This window comes from Equus caballus, chromosome 5 (genome assembly GCF_041296265.1).
Source record: "Equus caballus isolate H_3958 breed thoroughbred chromosome 5, TB-T2T, whole genome shotgun sequence".
In the NCBI taxonomy this organism is placed as follows: Eukaryota; Metazoa; Chordata; class Mammalia; order Perissodactyla; family Equidae; genus Equus; species Equus caballus.
The window spans coordinates 81,899,095-81,905,306 of record NC_091688.1 but is presented as its reverse complement, the minus strand read 5'-3'; the positions used below and the strand labels follow the sequence as shown (position 1 = coordinate 81,905,306).

Sequence of the window (6,212 nt, the reverse complement as noted above, 5' to 3'; positions counted from 1 at the left end):
GGCTTTTATCACGGTTTTATGAAGAATGCCACATGCCCACTGCAGATGGAAGAAGGCTATCCAAGCACTTGCAAACTGGGTAAATATGTTGTGCTTGAGTTTGTATATTAGTGAAGGTACCATTAGCTGATACAGTGCACACATCCCCATATCTAAGTGGCTAATCCTGAAGGGAGTTAATTGCTCTCCTATGTGAAGTCTAAAATGAATGTTGATGATGAGTGAGGTGGCTCTCTCAAAGTCAGGCTTCAGGGATCCAGACTCCGTGTATCTTGTGGCTCTACCACCTTCAACTTGTGATTGTTAAGGTCACAATCCTCACTTGCATCAAGGTGGTGAATGTTGCAAGAACATGACGGACAGCTAGTGGGAGGTTTTGCAGATCAGGTTGGGAGCTGGCATGCATCACTTGTCACATTTTGTCGGCTGGAAGTCAAGCACGTGGGCATGTGTAACTGCAAGGACGGATGGGAAATGTCTCCGAGCTTTGTGCCCTGAAGAACAAGGACAGCCTTTTTATTAAAGGTAACTGTGCTTATTTTTTGTTACATCAAAGTAAATAACAGGAACTCTTTAATGAAAAAACTTTAATAGAAGATCTGAGAGTGAACATTCCTGTATTCGTGGGCACACCAGAATTTCAGAGCTAAGACTATGTAGTTATGTTTTCTGACTCTCTTAGAAGGAATGATCTTCAAAGGGGTGGTGTGGTATGGTGGGAAAAACAATAGATCCAGATTCATAAAATCTGAATTGTTTTCTCCCATCTGCTACTAATTACTTGAGTGACCTTAGGCAAGTCACTTTCTAGGCTTTATTTTTTTCATTGGTAAAATTAGAGCATTAAATTAGATGATTGCTAGGGTTCCATCCAAAAGCTAACAGTTTGTGATTCACTGACTTTGTTTTGTTTTTCTACATTATGATATATTGACAATTAGGAGAATCCTAAATCAATATTTTGTACGTTACTTATGCTCTGTAGTAGAACTATTATTTTTTTCTTTCAACTTATACGGCTTTAGTGAGTATTCCATAAACTTTTGCCTTTTTTCCCTCCATATACCAAGACTTTTAAAGATTTACCCTCTTTCCAAGTTTCTCACTGCCTATTTTTTGTGGAACAAAGGTTAACAAAAATAACACTTTTGCTGATATCTACTCATTAAATCATTACAATCTTAGCTTTGCAGGATAAACTGGGTCATGACGCTCGCTGACTGTCATCAGTAAGGACAGTGCGTGAGGAATTGAACTTGGGTCTTTTCAATTCCCAGCTGTCAAATTGCCTCTAGACAATAGATAGGATATTGTATAACATTAAAATGTTTCCTGAAGGTCTTTGCCTTCCCTATTTCCAAAAACATCATAGAAAACAGATTTTCACAGTAAGAGTGCTTCTCTTTTTCCTAATTCTTATTTTCTTTACTTCCATGAGTATAGATGTGCGTGTGTGTGTATCTAGAATAAGCTATGTACTCTCCAATCCCCTTCAGTCTTGAGCGTATTTCTGCAGCCCCAATATTCTCAATGGGGAAATGGAAAAGATTTTTTTCAACTTAATTCTTCCAGACCTTCCTTATGCTGCTCAACTCTTTATAAAAGACTATGTTCCCATGTTAACAAATTGACAAGATCTGGAAATTCTCCCACTGTGTGGCAGAGATGATATGCTAGTGTGCTTTACTTTCTTGACCAGAGAGTATATAATTGCAGCCCATAGATCTTCCAGAATTTTCCTTTTTGCTAGTGAGGTAAAAACAAACACAAAGAAAAACAACACAACACAAAGACTTAAGGATCTGTTTCCTTTTGTGGGAGAAATATCAAAATAAGAGGCCAGGGTCTCGCCCTTCACAGTCCTCTGAAAGCAGATACTTCCTTAATCCCCACTGGGCTCCAGGGAATAGGGATCTGGTCAAAGAGCTGGTTCCACATTATCTGTTTTCATCAGAGGACTTCAAAACACTTTACCAACACATATTCATTCCTGTCGCACTTTTAAGAAATAATATTGTCCTCATTTTGCTGATGGGAAAAGTGGGGTACAGGAAGTGTAAGTGACAAATTCAGAGCGTGTGGTGGAGCAAAACGTTGTACCCAGGGCTCTGGAGAGCCAGTCTCCTGCTCTAACAACCAGATAAGGCTTCCTCTGAGGCTGTGGACGTGGCTCACGGTTTTTAAAATGATGGTTTATTTTATTTTTATGGCACAGAGAGACTGCTGAAGAGACAGACGGATGAAAAAAATTTAATAAGTCTTCCTTAGAAGGTTGAATGCTGCATATTGTTAGAACTTGGAAAATATCTCCCACCTGGAACCATCCAAGACACTGAAAAGCTGTGAAACTATGAACAAACAGCAAAATAGGAAATGAAAAATATTCATAGGGATTTTTAAAAATAGAAATATCTTGGCCTAAACACTAAATTTGAAAATGAAACTATCCCAGCTTCTTTTAAATACACGTCTTCATTACTGATTCTCTCCGATGGAAACATATTTGGATGCTTTCAACCAGACGCGTTCTCTGTGCATCTATCTCTCCATCAGTATATTCCTGGCATGATCTTTGTCACTGATACTTTCATTTGGACAAGATAGCCTTGTGTATTAAGCAAAACCCAAAATATGCCAAATGTGATGAACTGTTTCAGCTTTGAAAACATCAGCTCAGGTAAGCTTTTCAACACCAAGACATTAATAATCTTCTGTGCATGATATGAAGCAACTTTTAATGATTGATTAATAGCTCTCTGATGCAAACAGTGATCACAATGAATGTACATGCTCGTTGTTGTGCAGGCAGATAGATCGTGATTCAAATAAAAATTAACCTATAATTAATAAACAAGCACATGCAGAAGTCAAATATTTGTGCCTTCAGCCCTTAAAGCCAGTGAACATATAAAGCTTGTCAAGTGTTTTGAATTTCACTGAGAGAGCAAGCACTCGTACGTAAGATGAGAGAAGGCGGACAAAGGGATGGCTTCGTCAGGAAAGGATGTGCTTTCAAAAGCTTGCCCAGTAAAATCATGCAAATAAGCAGATTTTCATAAGCCCCAGGCTGCAAAAAATTCTTCTGGGCTTAGAGGGAATCAGGCAATCCATCCAAAAGAGATGTTCTACTTTGCTTCTCTTAGTTTTCTTCTCCTTCAAAAGTCTGTGTTGACGGAGAAGTTCTGAGTTAGACTCCTGCGAGGCTGACATATGTACTCCTTTATTGTGAGAGCATTTACAGGAAGTGATGGTTTAGGCCGGGGTGACCACAGTGAAACATGGGGTGGTGAGGCCCATGCAAACATCGGGGATCAGTAAGACTTTAAGGATGTTTATGGAATTTTTCAAATCCATCGGGAAGGAAGAGGATACAGAACACAGCTGTTGGAAGGATATATAGAATTGTAAACCTTTTAGTAATTGTGTCACTGCCAAATTATATTTTCTCTTTGATTTACTCAGTTAAGTTCTACACAGTCTAGAAAAACTCAATATATGACAATAAAAATGATGGGCATTGCAAACTGGCAATGAGTTGTACTGTGGCTTTTGTAAAGCAGTGGTTATCAAAGTGTGGTCCCTGGACCAACAGTATCTGCACCTGGGAACATATTCAAAATGAATTCCATGGGCTCCACCACAGACGTACTGAATCAGGAACTCTGAGTGTGGAGCCCAGCAAGCTATAACCTAACAAGCCTTCCAGATGATTCTGATTCACACTGAAGTTTAAGAAGCACTATTATAAGAACCAAGCAGGACTCCTGGGGTAACCTGACCTGATGAGAGGGCCAAACCAAATAGGATCTTCTTCAGAAGGTTTAAGTCTTGGGGCCAAGGTACAAGTTCCATACCTTTGGTCTCAGGCACAGTCTTAGGATCAGGTATGCTAATTTGAAAAGGTCTTTACATCAAATACAAATTTGTATTTTGAGGGCTTGATTTTCCACTTTGAAATTTTCCTCTGTGTACACTCTGGGTTTAAGTAGTGGTGGCCCAGCAACAGCCCTAGCCAACTTCCCAGAGTTTTTCTGCAGAAAAACAACAAACAGGGTCTCTTGCAACTTTTTTCTTGTTAAGGTATCAATGCAAATCCTTCAACCCCAATTCTGCTCAATTCCCTTTTTAACCGTACTGAAGCTAGCAGTACAAGCATCGAGTGGATCCCTTTTATACCACGGTAGGCTCGCTGGACGTGTTTGGCTGGACAAAGGGAGGTTTAGCAAATCAGATTTTATACACTAGTTGGAGATCACCAACCCCCCAAATATTAGAACATTGACTCCAATGTGAAATTTCTGTATTGTAAAAAGAGAATTTGTAATACAAATTTAAAATTACTCTTAAAGCAAATATTGCATGTATCTCTCCATCAATTTATTCTCAGTGTGATCTCTGTCACTTGTGTAGAAAGATTCAGAGAAGAGCGATAAACATGACAGCACAAAGGTGACACTGAGCATGTTGAACAACCAGTACAGAGCAGGATGTGGAGTCCCTGCCATGCCAGGCACCAGCCTAGGGAGTAAAGGATCGATGGTGCCTTGGGAAGGGGACAGTGTGGCAGAGCAGGAAAGGCATGGGGCAATCAGGGAAGTGGCGATTTACCAATAGGTATGATCATTTTGGTGCATTATGGCCCAAACTCAAGAGGAAGGAAATAAGGACATTTTAAAAAAATACTGTGGGATAAAAAGATTCTGTTAATATTGACATTTCAACCCCATCGGCCTCTGTGTGTTATCTCTTGGGTGGGATCTGAGTGTGGGTTGGATGGTCTTCACGCTTGTTTGGCAAGCCGTGTTTTCTCTTATTATAGTACTAATTATGGTGTATTAGAAATATCTGTTCCTTTGTCTTCCGCTGGACTGTAAACTCCTAGCGTACAAGGACTCAATATTTTCCTCCTCTTTCCCTCCCTTCCTTCTTTTATTGCCCTAGTATCTATAGTGTCTGATAATACAGAGGAGATAATCAACAAATTTATTTTTTTTTCTGAAGAAGATTCACCCTGACCTAACATCTGTGCCAGTCTTCCTTTATTTTGTATGGGGGTTGCTGCCATAGCATGGCTGCCACCAAGTGCTGTAGGTCCGTGCCCAGGAACCGAATCCTGCTGCCGAAGCAGAGCACACGGAACTTAACCACTAGGCCATGGGGCTGTCCCCAACAAATATTTTTGAAGGAATGAATGAACAATTATAAACTGACTAGGTCTTGCTGCTAAGAGCTCATTGGCAATGGACAGACAAGAGATGCCTTTGGTTCCATCAGGGGACAGGCTGGCTTCAGGGTCTGGATGAAACCGTGAAGCAAAGGAAACAGACACCTTGATGTCTCTGTGGGAGACGAAGGCCAGGTATAGAAACCAAGAAAAGAATTAGTTCTAGCAGGAGCTGGGCACCAGAAATGGCATCTTGTTTGGGATGTCAGAACACTTCAGAAAGGAATGGGGCTCAGCTCAGGCAGAACATGGGACCTGGTGGGAGAAGGCAAAGGATGGGCAGTGAAAACAAAACAAAACAAAACCCTCTTTTTTTCTTAGGTGCCTGGTAGAGTTTGTAGGAAAGCAAACTTTGTTTGAATAAGGAATAATCTAGTGGAGTCACAAAGGAACTTGGGGAAAGACGTCCTCAGTCCAGGGATAGACTAGATCCAGAGGGACGGTCACAAGGAATCTGGAACACAGATTCTCTAAAAAGGGCATCTTACTTTTAGCAGGACAGAGTCCATGTGTGTGCTTTTCACGTTAGTTACTCACCTGTATAACATTGGTTCTGTAAGAAGCAGTTCTGTTTGTAACATACTTTGTTATATTACAAACAACTGGCCTAAGAGAGAAGTATTAACATTGACTTTGAGTAGGAGTGACTTAAATATCATAGGCAATTATTGAGTGCTTGTTGAAAGAATTAATGAACCACGGCAAACGCTGTGTGTCACAAATCACTAGGAAGAGCCCACTAATCTTAGGGTGGGAGCCTGCTTTATCACTCATCAGTGGCCCCATGTTCCCCAGGTGACTAAGCCAGAGGAAACATTAAAACAAAGGGCTTTTGATTAGTACAAGGAAGCACTTCTTCAACCATTAGTTTGATAAGACATAGCAACTGGCTAAGGGAGATGGTACCCACCATCTACGAATATTTTAAAGAGGAAAAAAGGTCTCATCAATTCCGAAGCATTTTTTTTATCTTTGTAGCCTGGAGGCA

The 6,212-nt window shown here is 40.4% G+C and overlaps 1 long non-coding RNA gene across 1 annotated transcript in view; it reads left to right on the top strand.

The window, feature by feature from the left end:
- Positions 1 to 447: 447 nt before the first annotated feature.
- LOC138924134 (uncharacterized) overlaps positions 448 to 6,212 on the top strand; it is a 29,827-nt gene continuing 24,062 nt past the window's right edge. Inside the window, exons 1-2 of the long non-coding RNA XR_011438833.1 lie at positions 448 to 525; positions 2,216 to 2,677. This is a non-coding gene — a long non-coding RNA (uncharacterized lncRNA). The remainder of the gene's footprint in view (positions 526 to 2,215; positions 2,678 to 6,212) is intronic.